General features: G+C 39.5%; 1 pseudogene; it reads right to left on the bottom strand.

The window, feature by feature from the left end:
* Positions 1 to 343: 343 nt before the first annotated feature.
* On the bottom strand, positions 344 to 18507 carry LOC103285061 (40S ribosomal protein SA-like; annotated as a pseudogene).
* Positions 18508 to 18622: the final 115 nt, after the last annotated feature.

Raw genomic sequence — 18622 nt, 5'->3', positions numbered from 1 at the left:
TAAGAGAATTATCAATCTAAGAATCACCTTTAGTCCTTGTTTTGTACAATCTTGATAAAGATAATTTAAGGATATCGAAAGGTTATCAGGATGACTTTTTAAAAAAGAAAATTCTCTCAGAAACTTTATATTCCGAACACACAAATAATCTGAATCACATATTTGCCTGAGTCATTATGAACACTCAAGTTGAGGATGGCCATTGGACTTGCCCTTTCATCTCCAAACTTTCTGCTCCACCTAAACAAGGCTGCACTGATGAGACGTAGCTTAGTAACCTCAGACCGTATTTTCTGTTTTTCTTACTTGCATGAGGGGTCAGGATTAAACTGCCTGTTCAGCTTCAGGCAGGGCTCCCAGACTCCAGGGAATCTAGCTCCAGCTGAGTGCTTACACCAATTAATCCTGGTAGAAAGTGGATGTGGCCTACCAGGAACTTAGTCCACTCACTAGCCAGAAAAGCTGTTGGAACAGGAATATTGAAACACAGCCTCCCTGATAACAGCAAGAGAGGGTCTGGTGCTCCCCCATTGCAGTGATGGAATAGGGCTGAAGACCAAGGTTTGCCATTTGTGAGGTTGCATCCCAGCTCCTGATTGTGCACGCAATGGGAGGGATTGGTGATCTCTCCTTAATCAGGACATTTAACAGATACAAGCCCACCTCAGACTTCTGGCAATGACAGGCCTGGTTAGCTGTCCTTCAAGGTGATTGTCAACAGTAGACAACAGTAGCTCTGGTCTCTTTGAGTTTCCTCATGAAAAAGTTTCAAAGGGTCTGTTCTCTGAATGCTATCTCACCACTCACCTTGTTTCCCCGACTCGCCCCGACATCTGAAGTACCCTAAGCCTGTCTTGGTTTCTTGCAAGCTGAAAGCACACAATTTATATAACATTGTATGTAGTTCAAAATGAATGAGATTTCCAGACATTTTTGGATGAAAACACAGCTCTTGCCAACAAAATAAATATTGGCAACAAAAAAGAAAGAGCTTCAGATTTTACTGGCAAAGTTTAATTTTAAGAACCTGACATTTCTCTGGAGAAATGTTTAATATTTTGGGTCTTTCATCAGAAAATAGCATGTATTCTCTTTTACAAAGTAGGAGGCAAAAGGATGTAGTCAAAAAAGCCCTGGATTAGAAGTCAGTAGACACAGATTGCAGACCAGCTCTGAAAACAAATCAACTGTATTACCTGGAGCAAGTCACTTAATCTTTCTAAAATTGTTGAAAAGAAACTTTGTAAAAGAAAGAGCAAGAATTGGCATGGCAAATGTGTAGTATCCACTCATCTACATTCAATGGCTTAAAACTTTGAGCCAATAGAGAGTGTACATTAAACAGTCCACTATGGCCCAAGAGAGGCACCCAGATATTTGTATTTTGAAAGACCCATCAATTCATAAATATAATGAAAACATTTATTTTATCATCGCTAGTTTAATATCTATATATCTAGTGCTGGATGAGAAAGCAGATAAGGACTATGTTAAAACCTTCCCCTGACATATAGAGTATATCCTGAAACTTCACACAACAAAATTACCTTGGGATTAATAAAGTTAGTGCATTTTTAAAAGCATAAAGATAAACACAACAAATAGGCACTGTCCCTCAATTATCACCTGACATATTTTGAGAAAATATTTAGATGCAAAGAACTTTTAAAATGTGTCCACTCAGGCTCTGACTGGTTTGGCTCAGTGGATAGAGCGTCGGCCTGCGGACTAAAGGGTCCCAGGTTCGATTCCGGTCAAGGGCATGTACCTTGGTTGTGGGCACATCCCCAGTAGGAGGTGTGCAGGAGGCAGCTGATCGATGTATCGCTCTTATTGATGTTTCTAACTCTCTATCCCTCTCCCTTCCTCTCTGTAAAAAAATCAATAAAATATATAAATATATATATATATTTTTTTTAAATGTGTCCACTCAAAATGTAGTTACTCATTAAGTTCATGTGCCATTTTGTTTTTCTAAAGGACTCAAAAATACTTTGTAAGATTGAATTCATTCTTTTCAAAGCTTTTATTTTCCAAAAAGGAAGAAAGACACCCAGATATAAAATAGCTATCTTCGGAAAAGATAGTGGTAAGTACCACCTGAAGTCAGGATTTCCATCTTATATTTTCCAAATCCATTATTTGGAGTCCTTAGAAGTTAATGATTTTCATATTTCTTAATTAATAATAGCAATAATAGCAAGTACTAAGTTGTTTATGTTTTAATTTTTAAAAAATATTTATTGTTGAAAGTATTATATATGTCCCTTTTTTTCCCCTTTGACCCCACCCCTGCTCCCCTGCCCCAGGCCTTCACCACACTATTGTCTGTATCCATGGGTTATGCATATATGCATACAAGTCCTTTGGTTGATCTTTTTCCATCCTATTTTTGTTTTGTTTTAAATTAGAAGATTTGTTTAGTTTTTTTGTTTGTTTGTTTGTTTGTTTTACTCATGGGACTAATTTCTCACTAAGAAGTATATTAAGACAGTTTGTTTTATTGACATTCTGGATATCCTCATACTCTTTGTCTTGTCTTTTTTTTAACCAGGAAGGTGGAGGGTGCAATGTAGACAATGGAAGTGGTGATAGCCAGCATGGAGTGAGAAGGGAGGACCCAGCGGTATCTGAATGTATGTGTATGTTCTCACAGGCCTTTGTACCTGCTGGTTGTCATCTCCTTTCTCAGTTTTCCTTTATCCAAATGCCATCTTTCTGCCAGTCCTGACAAGGTCACAGATGTTTCACAGGCTGAGAAACACTGGGAAACAGCAGTACAGAGAAACACTGGTGTCAAGAAAAACAAAAACACACCCTGAGGAGGAGGACTCCTGTCTTGTCTTGACAAGATGGTGGCAGCACAGATTGGTTCTGTGGATCTTAGAGAACAGTTCCATCAGTGTTCCCGAATGGTCTCTGCATGGCATTAGCATAATGTTTCCTGACAATGTCCATGTTGGTCTTCCCACACTGTTAGTAAGTCCACTACCTGAAGTCCTTAGAAGTTAATGTTTTAAAGTACAGATTTGTTGTTTTTGTTTTGTTTTAAATTAGAAAGTCTATATCAGCTTACCAAATTCAACAGTATTCCAAAAACTTAGAAAACTCTATGAAATATATTTTCATATGTATTAAACTGAGTAGCATCTCTCCAGTGTCTTGTTTTAGTTAGCTTTTTGTCTTAATTCAAGAGTGATCATTTTATATAGTTTTATCTTTAACAGGAACAATATTTTATCCTAGGAAGACAACTGAGAAATGAATCACAGTCTTTTATTTTGGAAGATATAAAAATCATCTTAAATAACTAATTATGTAAAAATAAGTAGTAGAGTTCTCAAACATATTTATTTCTTTAGAAGCCTTAATTACTAAGTGATAGATAAGCAAATCCTTTTTTAAAAAAAAATTCAGAGTGCTTTCAGAACACAATAATTTACTTATTTATTTTAATTTCTTTTTATTTTTTTTTTTTTTTTTAGTCCTGACCTGAGGAGTGAGGATATTTTTTCCATTGATATTTAGAGAGGGTGGAAGAGAGAGGAGAGAGGGAGAGAGAGAGTGAGGAGGGAGAGAGAAATATCTATGTGAGAGAGACGCATTGATTATTTGCTTCCTGTATGTACTCCAAAGGGAGGGTGGAGTTTGGGGCGGAGATGGAACCTCCAACCCAGTTACAGTACATGCCCTTGACCAGGAATCCAACCCACAACCCTTAGGCACACATGCTGGTGCTCTAACCACTGAGAAACACCAGCCAGGGCCACAATAATTTATTTAAATTGAGAGCTTCTTCTCCTTATTTCTGTATTGGTCAATTTATTGGTTCATTATGAAAAATACTGAGCACATTTGTCTGTACAAAGAACTATATTAGATGTCAAAAGTAAGAAACAGACTTTAGCTTTCAGAGACTTAGTCTCCTAGGCAGAAAGACAATAACATAAGATAGGAATAACTATAACAAAAGATAGAATGCAGATGCAGACACTAAAACATGTTTTAAGTGATAGAGAAATGATTAGAGAAGACTAATCATTTTTCATGATTCACCCAAAATATATTCATTTGGGTAGAATCACGAAAAACTAACTGAAATGGGTCTGGAAATATTGATATAATTATGCTATCTTCAGATAAATGATAGAAAGTATTCTAAACAGAGGACTGAATGAGCCAAAGCTTAGAAGCAGTAAAGAGTTAAGCACTCTTATTCTACTGTGGGCCAGACACTGGCAATGAAATGAAGAATATTAAGGCATTTCTACAGTCTGATAACAACCTGAGAAGAACAAGTAGAGAAGTTTTGCCAACAAGACCAGTAACACCCAATGGAAAGGAAATTATTCAGCAAAATGCTAGTGTGTGTGTGTGTGTGTGTGTGTGTGTGTGTGTGTGTGTGTGTGTGTGTGGCGTGTAAGAGTAAGCACTTGCACATATGCATGCAGGAACATTTTAAGCAAGCGAGAGACATTCATAGTTGTGAATTAGAAAGATTAATTTGGTAGAAATACTGTGAATTTGGTAGAATGAAATTAATGAGGCCTGGAAGGAGTTTACTTTTGCATCTCAAGTTCACTCGTTTTTTTAAGTAAGGTCTTAGCTCTCTCCTCTTTAATCTTTTTTTTTAATTTGTTTGTTTTTTGGTTTTTGATTTTTAATGGGAGATGGATGAAAGTGAATACGGTCTTCTGCCTTTTCTTCACTTGCCACCTGCTTGGGTTTCTCTTATCAGATACCTTACATGAGCTGTCTGCTGCTTCTCACTGTTCGTTCCTGCACCATTGTTTCTACTGTCATCTGCTTTGTCCCTGATGCCAGTCCCCAGCATTCAAAAACTGGTTGAATATATTACCGCCCACTTTCAAACTCTGATCTTTAAGTTCTTATATGGGGGTTTCATTGTGGTTGGCAGTTCCATTTATAATAAGCAGAAATTATACTGACAGACTCATATATGCCGGCCTTTACATTTTAAAAAATATATAAAATAAAAATACTCTGGTGCCTCTGATAAAAGGGCTCCCCAATTACAAGGTGAAATAGGACCAGATGTATGACTGTGGAGAAAAAGGATTAGGAATCATAGTAGATAAGATGACAATGGGTCACCAGTGTGGGACTGTAGTTAAGAAAGGGAAGGTGATAGTGGGATACATGAGTAGGATCATAAAATGTAAGAACCATAAGGTACCCAGCATTAATCAGATCTGGGCTTAGCATCAAAAGAAGTGTGATGACAGGGCCGCCTAAGGCACAATTTCAAGGGAGTGAATTTGGCCTCAGCAGCTGCTGACCAAACTTTTCCACACCCAGCGGATCTCCTGAAGGAAGTTAGCACTCAGTGCTGCCACATGTGGCCCCCGGCCTGGCGCTCTCCCACACTGCAATGAATACCATTCGGCTCTCTGGCTCTCTGTTCACTTTCCTCAAAATTTGGGGTTGGGATCCCAGAACTCAGAAAACTACTTCAGAAGAGAAAGAATTGTTTTCAACGGAGAGCTTAAAATCATAAAACAAGCCCAAGACAATAACACTGCGATGGTGCAGTTTCAGATGGGGTCGTACACAGTGCGGAGATACAGTGGGATGGGCAGATGTAGTAAAGAAGGCTTTATGTTGTCTTGTTCTATAAAACATATTTAAGCCCAAACTACATTATGCATGTAACTATCTACCATAATGCATAAATCTGGCATATAATATTTTAGAATGCTTTAGGCTACTAAATGGGTAAAAAGATAACTCAATTCATTTATTACTAAAGCATACTGCCCTATACCTTTTCTTGCTGAATTTTAATCTGTTTATGACCAGTTCTTCAAGATAATAAGGAAAATACATACAGGTTGGGGTAAAAGAAGGTTTACAGTTGTCAGTCCACAAAGCACAGAGTTTACTTTTATATTATTATTTATTTATTAATTACTCTGTTAATTTCCATACAAACAAGTGTAAACCTACTTTACCATACTCTGTATATGAAAGTGAATATATATAATTTAAATAAGTAAATCCAATCTAATAATAGACAAATATGCAAATTGACCGCACCTTCGCTACACCTAAGCCACGCCCACCAGCCAAGCCACGCCCACCAACCAATCAGGACGAGTATGCAAATTACCCAACAAAGATGGCGGCTAATTTGCATATCAAGACAGCGTCCAAAGAAGCCAAGAGCTGCAGAAGGGAGTAAAGCTTCGAAGAAGCAAGCAAGCCGAGGGGGAGGAGAAGGGCGGGGCGGAGGCGGGGCCGGGGGCGAAGGGAAACGCGGGTGGGCTGGAGGAGAAGGCAGGGCAGGTGACAAGGGCGGGGCGGAGGCGGGGTAGAGTGCAGCAGGAAATCCTATTGCAGGATTTTTCCTGCAACGGGAAAGCTAGTATATTAATATATATAGTCACTAATATATTCTTCAGTTTTAAATCTGGGTCATTCACTAACATTATTTTAAAACAAACTAATTCGGAGAGCAGTTGGTCTCATTCCTTTTTTCTAGACTGCAAAATAGGACTGTACCAGTATACATGGAAACTCAAAGCCAAAACTCCCAAAACTTTTCTATATATCTCAGAATACATAAAAGTCTTCAGAAATATATTTTGGAAGTTTTTTGTATATATATTCACTTTTTTTAATTTTGGAGAGAAACAGAGAGGGAAAGAGAGATAGAAACATCAATGATGAAAGAGAGTCATTGATCGGCTGCCTCCCTGCACACACCCTACTGGGGATCAAGCCCACAACCTGGGCATGTGGGCTTGACAGACCAGCACTCTATTCGTTGAGCCAAACTGACTAGGGCTGGAACTTTTAATCAATAGGGAGATTCCCATCACATCAAAGGAAAACAACTGAGAATTCCTTCTAAGTCCATGATCATTACAGCAGGTTCCATTTAAAGGTAACCACCAAAAATAGTGTGCTTTTATTACATTTTCTTACTAGTTAGTCAAACCTGCTCTCTAAATATCCAAATTTATTCATTTATTAGCCAAATTTTTGTTTAATGTTTCTATATGCCAGTATAAACAAGATCAACAAAGTCTTCCCTTTCACGAAATTTAAATTCTAGTTGAAGAGGAAACAAAATGAACAAATACAATAATAAATATCATATGAGGATGGGTGCCCTGAAGAAAGTGAAACACAGTGACAGGACAGTGAGTGGATGATGGGATGGCCCAGATCGGAGAGCAGCAAGGCCACTTTGTAGAGGTGACCTTGAGAGGAGGCCTGAATTTCACCAAGGATCTAGCCATGCGAGGATCTGAAGGAGGAGCATTCCAGGCTCAAGGAAGAGCAAATTCCAAGTCCTTCAAGTAAGAACAAGCTTAGAAGATTTGAAGGTTTAAATGAAGGCTAATGTGCCCATGGCATAGGGACCAAGGAGGTGAGCAAAAAGGTGATCAAGGAGTCACAAGAATGTGCCAAGTGATGTAGGGCTTTTAGGTCTTGCTAAAGAACTCCACTACGATTCTGAGTGACAGCAGAAGCTAGTGGAGAATGTTAAGATGGAGAGTGAAGTTCCCTTTTTTCTTTTAAGGTTATTCTACCTTCTGCGTAAGGCATAGACTGCAGGAGGTCAGGAGTGGTAAGAGGGACCAGCAAGAAGGCTGTTGCCATTCTCAGGGAGAGTGTCAAGGTGGCTCAGACTAGGGTAGTAGAAATGTAATTGGGATAGAGAAAAATGGAAAAAAATCAGTCTACATTTGGTGGTAGAGCAAACAGGGACTTGTTTTGTATTAGATGGAAGAGGGCAAAAAATCAAGTTTAACTCTAAATCCCAGTCAAGTAATGGAATGTATATATCTGTCAAAAAAGTAAAAAAAAAAAACAAAAAAATTAAAAAAAAAACTAGAGTGTATTAAAGTCACTTATTTAACTAAACCTATTGGAAACAAAAACTCTTTTGATTTTAATACAATAGAATTCAATTCAAAAATATATGTTATGAGCCTACTATGTGCAAAGCACTTTGATAAGCCTTTCAGATGACACAAGAGATGTCATTTGTGTTCTCAGTAACCACTGAAAATAGGAGACGTATAATTAACTAGAGAACTATTTTTTAGATAATGCTCTCAAATCAAGTAAAACATTTATTGAATGCCTACCAGTAGTACAGCGCTGCTAAGAATAAAAAGGTGATTACACACAAGTGAACAAAATGTGTCACTGGTGGCAAGTAATTGAAAACCTAAATGAAAAACACAATTTCTCCTGGAATTAGCTACCAGAGATCATAAAGTCTACATCTATCCATTCTATCTTTAATAAACTGGGAATTATCATTGTATCACTTTCCAAATCCATCTCTCTACTTGCCCAATGATACCTAGTAGCCATATTCCTTTCCACTTTTATGTGATGGCTCAGCAAAACACACTGAAGGGACTACAGCAATCAGCACATTGTTTTCTTTATAGTCATAGTTTGCTCGCTTCACGCTGTTTTAGGTAGAGAAGCTGCACTGCTAAATTAAAAGGCTATGCACTCACAGCAAGTGGATTCTGATGACCTAAATGATCGGAGAGAGAGTAATTTGCTACGCCACCTGAACTCTGAGTGTGCAGAGCGGAGTCATGCACGGAGCACCGCTCTGCTTTTCTGCATTCATGCGCCAGGATTTCCCATTCCACATAATTAGTCACTTTATATTAAAATAATTAATAAGGATTTTAGTGTCTCACATGTTACTAATGGTGTGTTGCCACTAGCATAACAATGCTTCAAATGTATCTCTGGAATGCGAAAGTGCCTCGACTTAGCATGCAGCATTTTGGGGGCTGGGTGGGAGAATAGGGACAGAGGGTTTGGGTTTTCCATGACTGAAATGACCTCATCTACTACTTACAATTGTAGGTGTTAAATGCCAATAGTCTGTTTTCATTTTGAAGGGAAGTTTTGTATTATGTCAAAGCCAAAAGTATGTTTATATTCATGAGATGTATGGCAAAGGTTGGCAGAAGTGCTTAAGGAGGGTAATTTTTGCATACGGAAGCAATTGAAGGGCAGAACAGAATCATATAGGACAAATCTACTTTCAGAGGTTCTGCGTACAGCTGACTTTTCTGAGTTCAGATGAGCATCAAGAGGCTGGATCTGGCCCTCATCGTGATAAAAATAACATGCTCACACACTTATAATGATAGACACCTGTTATTTAGACAATTTCTACCAACAGCAAAAAAAAAAAAAAAAAAAAAAGCAAAATTCTCATTGCCAGCACTTCCCTGTTCACAGCTGCTTCTTCTCCATACTAATCACAGCAAAGCAGACACGCATCCCAAGATTGACCAGAGAATGCAAATGGAAATAAAAATCTTCAGTTACGCATCTGAATATGATAACTGTCTGGCAACAGTGTTTAGGAAAAAGGGAAACACTTAAAAGAAAAAAGCGAACTGAAATGGAATCAGAAAAAGATAAAGTTTAACACAGTACAAATTGGTAAGTCTGTATTCAGATTTAAATGTCCTATACGTGTATAAAAGTGAAGTTAAAGATATCTGAGAGGATATGTCTGTTTATCTTTTTCAAGATGACATTAATTTATTCACTTAACATTTAGAGAGTGCCTACCTGTCATGACAAAACAGAATTTGTTTCTTCTTGTTAGATTGGAATGTGGAAATAATGACATTTGTCCTGGGTCTTTCAAGAAGAACATACATATTTGTGTAGGAGAAAACCAACAGCCCTTTCCATCCCGTGGGCAAGTAAAAATTGATCAGGTTTTGGTGACCTTCTCAATCATACTTGGGGAAGCTCAATCATACTTGGTCCTTTCTCCCAATAGAGCTGGTCCTGACTTGCATTGGCCGATTTTCCAGCATCACTTGCTTTTGAGTTACCTAGAGCTGTCTGTGTCTTATGGCTTAGGATTGTGCAAACCAAATTTCCATTAACATTCTCTCCTGCCTGTTCTGAAATTGTCCAAATTGAACTTAGAACAAAGCAGGTGCTCAGATAGTCTGCTGTGTTTCACTTTTCACACGTGCCTCACCCAGCATGTGAGAACTATAAACATGGAGGTTTCAGTGATCACAAATTGGGCTGTTCTAGGACCAAGTTTTGTTTGCATTGATCTTGTCTTACCACTTGGTATTCACCAAAGTGTAAATAATCTGGTGTCATGGAAACGTAGATGGTGAGCAAAAATGACTACTTTATAGATGTTTTCCTTAATATGGGATTTACTAAAAGTAACTTGCAAACTAAGAAATGTTATACGAATGTAAAAGAGTAGGGACCAAGGGGCAGTAACATCATCAGGCTGTTGAACTTCCAAAGGACAAACCTACTCTGGGTCTCTCTACTTTTCATTGATAACATAGCATCTTTAGACAAGGCATGTATCTCCACATGGTGTTCATATGTTATAGCCAAACCCTGCTGGCCATGGGTAGAGTTTGGCTGCTGCCACTTCAAAGCACATTTGGCTCACTGAGGTCTAATTTATTAAGCTGGTAGTTGATCATAGCAGCATAGATGCTATCTTAATTGGACCTCCTCCCTCTAACATCAGTGAAGGGAGAAAGAGCTATGTGTTGATTTCAGTCACAAGCTCACAGAGTGCTGAAGGGACTTGAGACCACCTAGCTGGCAGGTTCCAACCTGGGACTTGCATAGCCACACAAATTTTCTAAAAATGTTGAGAGAAACTACATTTTTTCCATGAATTAATACTACATATGGACACAAAAATAAGTTACTTTGATTTGCATTTGAATTACACGAATATGTGAAAAAGAAAGTAAAAAAAATGATTCTTGTGTGATTTGTGATCAACTATTAACTAGTTTAATAGTTGCTTTTGAAATAAATCAAGTTACTAAATTACTAATTTTTTAAAATCTACATATCCCTTATTTTGCCTTTTTCCTAATCCATTCTCTATGCTGCTAACACTATGACATTTCTAAAAGAACAAACCTGGTCAAGAGCCTCCTTATTTATTCGTAGACTAGTATAACCCATTAATGATTCTCACTTGCCTAAGGGACAAAGCCCAAACTTCTTATCAGAGCAGACGAGACATTCAGTGTCCAAGTGCCAGCCTGCCTTTTCAGCTACATTTCTCATCTAGCTTCTCATTTCCTTCCACCCCCTCACCCACCTACACTTCTCAATCTCAGACCCTATAAAACTGCAGGACTTGCAGTTCCTCAAAAAACACCAGGATATTTCAGCTGCCTTGCCACTGCTTCCTCTGCCAGGCAAACAAACACCTACTCATCTTTCAAAACTCAGCTCATACATTATCTTTTCTATGAAGAGTTTCCAGACCCCACCCTCCTGATTGTCTACCCCAGTGGACTCTCCCATCTATGGTGTACATATCATCATGTCACATTTAGCACCTGGCGCACATCCTCATTTACAGGTCTGCTCTTGCACTCTCTCTCCACTCTAACCCCCTTCCCACCACTGTGCTAAGGTCAGGAAATGTATCGTAATTATCTTAGGATCCCCAGTACCAGTGCCCTGCTATTCAGTGCTTGTGGAAGGAAGCAAGAAGGCAGAGAGGAGAAGATAAGGAAGCAAAGACAGAAAATCCTATCAACTGTACTAAAAATATATATTTCACACTAACAACATCTCAGCTGCTGACACTCTCACCATTGCCACTCTTATTCTGTAACCAGAGGCCCGGTGCACGGATTCGTGCACCGGCGGGGTCCCTCTGCCTGGCCTGTGGAGATCAGGTAGAAATCAGCTCTCCTACATCCCCGGAGGGATCCTGGATTGCGAGAGGGCACAGGCCAGGCCCAGGGACCTCACCAATGCATGATAGGGACGGGGGAGGGATCACAGGAGGGCTCCAGGGTGTGTCTGGCCCATCTCGCCCAGTCCTGATTGGCTGGACCCCAGCTGCAAGCTAACCTACCAGTCGGAGCATCTGCCCCCTGGTGGTCAGTGCGCATCATAGCGACTGGTCAAATGGTTGAACGGTTGGACACTTAGCATATCAGGCTTTTATTATATAGGATACACCTCTTTCTCTGGTCTTTTTGCTTCCACTTTTGCCTTGTTTGATCCATCCTACATACAACTACCAGAGTAATCTTTCTAAACAGCAAATAAAATCATATTACTTCTGTGTTCAGACACAAGCTTCATATTAAAAAAAAATAAGCAAACAAAAAAGATCTTCACAAGCCACCTTGCCTTTTCAATCTTATCTTGCACGGTACTTCTCCTAACCTGGTACCATGCAGCCACATTGTTCTTATTTCTTTCTCACCAAAACATCAAAGTTTCCCTGTTTCAGAGCCTTTGCATTTAATGTGTTAAGAATATTCTTCCCTAGATCTTCCTTAACCATGATTCAGGGTGAAGTTCAAATATAACTTCCTATAAAAAGTCCTTCCTGACCACTCTGGTATGGCCTCCATTCCATTCCCAATACTGTAATCATCTAAAGGAAACTTACCACCATCTAAGATTATCATTTATTATTCACTTGGTTATTGCCCATGTCCCCCACTGGTAGAATAAAAAGAGCTTCATGTTGTTCAACACTTGATTCAAGTCTTCATAGCTATGCTTCCCAACACAATCAAGGGCTGAAGTTCCAGTTTAAGAAAAAAAATATATATTTCAGATTTATCCTACTTATCCTTAGATGTGTTTGAAAGTCACAGTGCCAACAGCACGTGGTCTAAAGATGATAGTGTTTTTAAGTCTAAGAAGATAAAAGATAGGTGATCTACTGAGGTGCTGAACCTAACAATTATTCTGAAAGGTGACCAATTTGCAAGAGCTGCTCTTCATGAAGCCTAGGGCTCTCACTATGAATAGAGTTAAAAGCTGCCCTTGCTTTCTGCTACTAAATAAGTAAAACAGAAGAGTAGAATGCTCCAACTGAAGAGCTGGGTCATCATCTGGTTAAATAGCCTCCACAGCTATTCAGGAATGGAGCTTGAACTCAGGCACTTCTTCCAGTCCAGAGCTAGTGCCAGTATCCCCTAATGCCTCTTCCTAGGTCATGTCCATCTTTACATGTACAAACAGGGATTATGAACGCAGGCTGTTGTTAACTGACGAGAAGCTCGTGTTTGTGCACAATGCAGATGTGAAGAAATGTCACATTTTCTCCTTGAAAAAATAATATTATGCCTCTAGGCAAGTAATCCAATGTAAGTGTATTTTACCTAGAACTCAGTTGAAGTGCAACATCAATAGTGTTACAGCACCTAATCACCATTCGTAAAAGTACACCTGTATGAAACAGTTCACAAGATTTTAACTCATTGAACTGAAGACACCGCAGCACCAGCTCTGTACACAAACAAAACAAAAACCAAAAAGTTTCTGCTGTGTCTACACAGGGAAGGTACATCACATGCAACATAGCCCCCAGAGTGGAAAGTGCAGCGTTTCCTGATAGTTGGGAAACTATGCTTTAATAGGTTTGCTGACAAGGCATTATCACTGACAGAATAATAGATAATTATTTTCATACTTTAAGGTTTTAAAATATTTTAAAATAAATGCCAAGGTTCTCCTTAATTAGTAATATTGAGTACATTATGCATTCATTCTCTACTATTTCAGCTTTTGCATATGTGGTAGGCAGAACATTGCCCCTAATCCCCATATGTCCCAGTCTTAATTCCAAGAACTGTGAATATGTTGTCTTACCTGGGAAAAGAGACTTTTCAGAGGTGGCTAAGGTTAAGGACTTTGAGAAGAGCAATCATCCGGGATTATAATCATAAACTCATTATAATCACATGAGTTCTTAAAAGCTGAGACCTATTCCCAGCTTTAGTCAGAAAAAAAAACAAGGCTATGAAAATAGGGTCAGAACATTGAGACAGAAAAAGGACTCTATCCATTAACGTAGGTTTTGAAAATGTTGGAAGAGGCCACCAGCCAAGGCATGTAATTGTCCTATAGATGGTGGAAAGGGCAAGGAAACAAACTGTTCCTTAGAGCCTCAGAAAGGAACCCAGCCTGCTGACCCCTTTGTGTTAGCACAAGGAGACCCATGTCAGACTTCTGCTCTACCTACAGAACAATAAATCTGTATTGCTTTTAGGCCACTAAATATGTGGTAATTTGTTATGACAGTGATAGGAAGCAAATACAGTATTCATTTAGAAATATCTTTCTCACTAACTGTACACCAGCTATCACCTGGGATCTCCCTTGTCTCTTAAAATCAAGACTGTAAGTGAAGATCCCCAGTCCACTGACTGTAGGAGCCAGTCTTTTCTAAGGGTGCTTCTCATGGCCATCTCCATCTGTGCCTATTAAAACAATTCAGCATGGGAACCATTTCATCATTTCGCTCATCTATTCCCATTTTATACATCACAAACCCAAGTGGAATTTATTTGTTGTCCTATATTTCCACTAAACTATTTTGTATAAAATTGTACTGAAGACACAAATCTTATGCTACAGAAACACAAACCAAATGAAAGCAAATTTTTTTTTTCAAAAACATTCCTTTATCTTTTCTGCAACTGAAATTTCAGAATCTAGTCATGTTTCTCTTCTATCAAACCCCGTTCTAGAGTAGTGTGTGACCCTTTATCCTACTGAACCTTATAAGTCTCAAGTCGGGGCCCTCTTTTCTCCACCCAGGAGCTTATCAAGAGCTTTCTCTAAAAAAAAGTTTTTACACAGCAAAAGAAACCATCAACCAAATGAAAAAACAACCCACTGTTAGGAGAACATATTTGCTAATGATTCATCTGAAAGGAGTTAACATGCAAAATTTACAAAGAACTTATACAACTCAACACCAAAAAAACAAGCAATACAATTAAAAAATGAGCAGAGGACCTGAATAGACACTTCTCCAGAGGACATACAGGTGGCGAATAGACTTATGAAAAGCTGTTCAACATCACTAATCATCGGCGAACTGCAAATGAAAACCACAATAAGACATCACTTCACACCTGTCAGGATGGCTATCATCGGTCAATCAACAAACAAGTTTTGGCAAGGATATGGAGAAAAGGGAACTCTGCTGCACTGGGGATGCAGGTTGGTGCAGGCACTGTGGAAATCAGTATGGAGGTTTCTAAAAAATTTTTAAAATGGAACTGTCTTATGACCCAGCAATTCCAATTTTGGGTATATATCCAAAGAAACCCAAAACACTAATTCAAAAGGATATATGTACACCTATGTTCATTTCAGCATTATTTACAACTAGTAGCCCTGCGCATGAATCTGTGTGCCAGAAGCTCGCCAGTAGCTCGCTGCCACCCTCCAGTAGCTCTCCGCCCACTGCTCCACCCTCCTGTAGCTCCCCCCCCCCCCTAGCTTGCTGCCCTGCCCCCTCCTGTAGCTCTCTGCCGCCTGCTTGTAGCTCGCTGCCCCACCCTCCTGCTGACCCATGATCTAGTCATTACGTGGTCAGTCATTACGCTTCATGGCGTAACGACCATTTGCATATTACATCTTTATTGGATAGGATAGCCAAGCTATGAAAGCAACCCAAGTGCCCATCAATAGATGAGTAAATAAAAAAGCTGTGGCACATATATACAATGGAATATTATTTGGCCAGAAAAAAAAATCTTACCATTTGCAACAGCATGGATGGACTTAGAGAATATAATGCTAAGTGCAATAAGTCAGTCAGAGAAAGACAAATACCACATGATTTCACTTATATGTAGAATCTAAATAAGAGAATACATGAACAAATAAAATTAAAACAGACTCATAGATAAAGAGAAAAGACTATGATAGCTGGAGGGAAGGGAGGTTGAGGAATTGGGTGAAATAGGTGGAGGAATTAAGAAGTACAAATTGGTAGTTACAAAATTGTCACAGAGATGTAAAGTACAGCATAGGGAATATAGTCAATAATACTGTAATAACAATGTATGGTAGCAGTTGGGTACTGGAAATATCAGGAGAAACACTTTGTAAAGTATATGGTTGTCTACTATGTTGTGCACCTGAAACTAATACAAAATATTGAACATAAATTATAATTGGAAAAACATTTTTCAAGAAAAATAATTATTTAAAAAAGGTTATGTAATAGAAAAAATAAGAGTTTTCTCTAACAAAACATTTCTTCCCCTAAGAACTGCAACTAAGAGAATTAGTTCTACATAAACTTTGACTATTTAATACATCCTCTTCCATAATCTATCTAAGGAAATATTCTCCCTTCCTACTTTCCCCCACCTATATAAAATAAGACAAATATGTTATGGCCACAGCTTAAACTAGGGAACCATTACATTCTAATGATATCATGATTACCTTTCTCATGAAACAATGAAGGAAAATAAAAAGTTTAACTCTAAGCTTTTTATTACATTGATTTTCTGTTGTTTTAACTTCACATACAAAAAATGTTATCTATATTAATCCCCAATATTAAATTATGCCCCACTTGATCTATAAAGCAACTCATTACTGATTTGTAGGAAAAAGAGGCAATTTTATTATCAACTATGTACCAAGTACTTTTCAGGAATCATCTAATGTAACCAACACAATAAATAAAAATTATCAAATAGTGTTTGATACCACAAGCCAGCACAGTATTTTCTTTTTATTAATAAATTCATAAGGTCAATACTAATATCCTCATAATATAAATAAAGAATGTAAGGCATAGAAGATCACGTCATTTTCCCAGTGGCAAAAAGTGGTGAAACCAAGATTCATGTCCTGGGATGCTTGACCCAGAAATAATCCTTCTATCCTGTAGGTTATAACATTGTACAATGGAGTTACAGCAAAGCAAACTGAAATTTCAAGAATTCAGACAAGTTTCATAGAGCCCAATAACTAATGGGCCAAGGACTAGTTTCCCAAACTCAGTCCATGCAGCAAACCAAACTTCATGCACCACTTGCTACTTCTTTCATCTGCACAGGTTAAGTACTTGCAACCCCAAGCAGACAAAATTTTGACTGAAAGATAATCACATTTTCCCTCCTCAGTTTTTGATGCTACGATATCTAAAACAAATATGAGATGTAAAATAAGATGTTGGAGAGGCATCGTTTTATAGAGACAGTAAAAACTTTGCGGTGAAAAAGACCCAGTGTCATATTTAGCACTTACACAAAGTATTTCTGGAAGGTCCACAAGAACATAAACAAGTTTTGATTCTAAAGTGTGTCTGAGAGACTAGGATATAAAATGACACTTGCACTATAGCAGTTTATGGTTTTAGAATTTCCTATAATAGACCGATATAATAGCTACTAAAAACATTAACTTTAAAAGATATATTTAATGTGAAATATCTAGCATTGTAAATGGCACAAAGTAAGCACTTAATAAATGGCCTTTCCCTTTTCTCTGTCTTTCTTTAATTTTGTGTTTGTTAATCCTCCACCCGAGAATACTTTTTTCCCCCATTGATTTTTTAAGAGAGTGGAAGGGAGGGGGAGAGGCGGAGAGAGACACATCGACTGGTTGCCTCCCACACCAGCCCCAACACGGGGCCAGGGGTGGAGCCTGCAACCCACATACCTGCCCCTTGACCGGCATCAAAACCAAGACCCTTCAGTCTGCAGGCCAACGCTCTAACCACTGAGCAAAACCAGCTAGGGCGGCCTTTCCCTTTTCTGTTTGTTTTTTTTTTTTTTTTAACTGTTTGTTTTTTTATTAACCTGATTTCTATTTTTTTGTTTAAGAGTTTGTGGAAGAACAGCGTCTGACCACTCCGCGGTCGCTCGTACCTGTTCAGTGGGCTGAGCAGTGGGGGCTGCGGAGCCGAGTTGGGGAGCAGGCGGAGCGCTCCAGCCTCCAGGTGGGAGCTGCTGGGTAGGCACGGAGGCACCTGCGCTTCAGACCAGGCTGCGACCCCAGGTCGAGCAGCGGCGCATTTGGGGACTGGAGCCATCACAGCCTTCTCAGGAGCGGCCTTCCCTGCGTTCACAATCTCTTCAGGATCCCTGCAGAAATAGGGATCAGGTGGGACCGCTCGCAGGCGCTCACAGGAGATGGGGCCGCACATGCTCAGACCTTCCCGGCCCTGCTTTGACCACATCAGAGCCACTGAATGAGCTCCCTTGCAGTTGAAGGTGGAGGCAAGCTCCACCTAGCCCGGAGGAGAGTGTGACACACACAGCAATGGTAGACAGGTCAGCATTAGCAGCCTCCGTGAGAGGCTGGTGCTCAGCCCTGGGGTCAGTAACCACCAGGAGTCTCGGCCCCGGAAGGCTGCCTGGATCTGGTTAGTGAAGGTTCCAGGGGTGAGGCTGGCAGCAGTAGGGGTGACCCCAGTGGCAGCAGCAAACTTCAGCGCAGCTCGCCGGTGTTGCTGGCCAAAACGCCACTCCCGACACCAGCGGGGTTTTCAATGGCGACATGGCACGAGCTGCCAGCAGCGGCTTCTCCCAGCTTCGCTTCAGATTTACGATGCAGATGCCACCACCGTTCCTTTTGCAGATGTTCCATGTGGGTGCCAAGGTCGGTGCCACCTAAATGGGTTTCTGCTGCAAGGAATTCCAGGACCTCCTCCTCCTTCGTTTGCAGAACAGCAAGATCTCTGGACATTGTGAAAAGTTTCCCTTTAAGTGCCAAGGGGAACCCAGAACAGTGTCACACCCCTCTCGGGTTATCACAGAAAGCTCCTCTTTTTACTCAGAGATGGGCAGTATCGCCAACAGGA

Source organism: Eptesicus fuscus, chromosome 2, assembly GCF_027574615.1.
Source record: "Eptesicus fuscus isolate TK198812 chromosome 2, DD_ASM_mEF_20220401, whole genome shotgun sequence".
Taxonomy (NCBI): Eukaryota; Metazoa; Chordata; class Mammalia; order Chiroptera; family Vespertilionidae; genus Eptesicus; species Eptesicus fuscus.
Note: the sequence above shows the minus strand (reverse complement) of the source record. Positions and strands in the feature narration are given on the sequence as shown.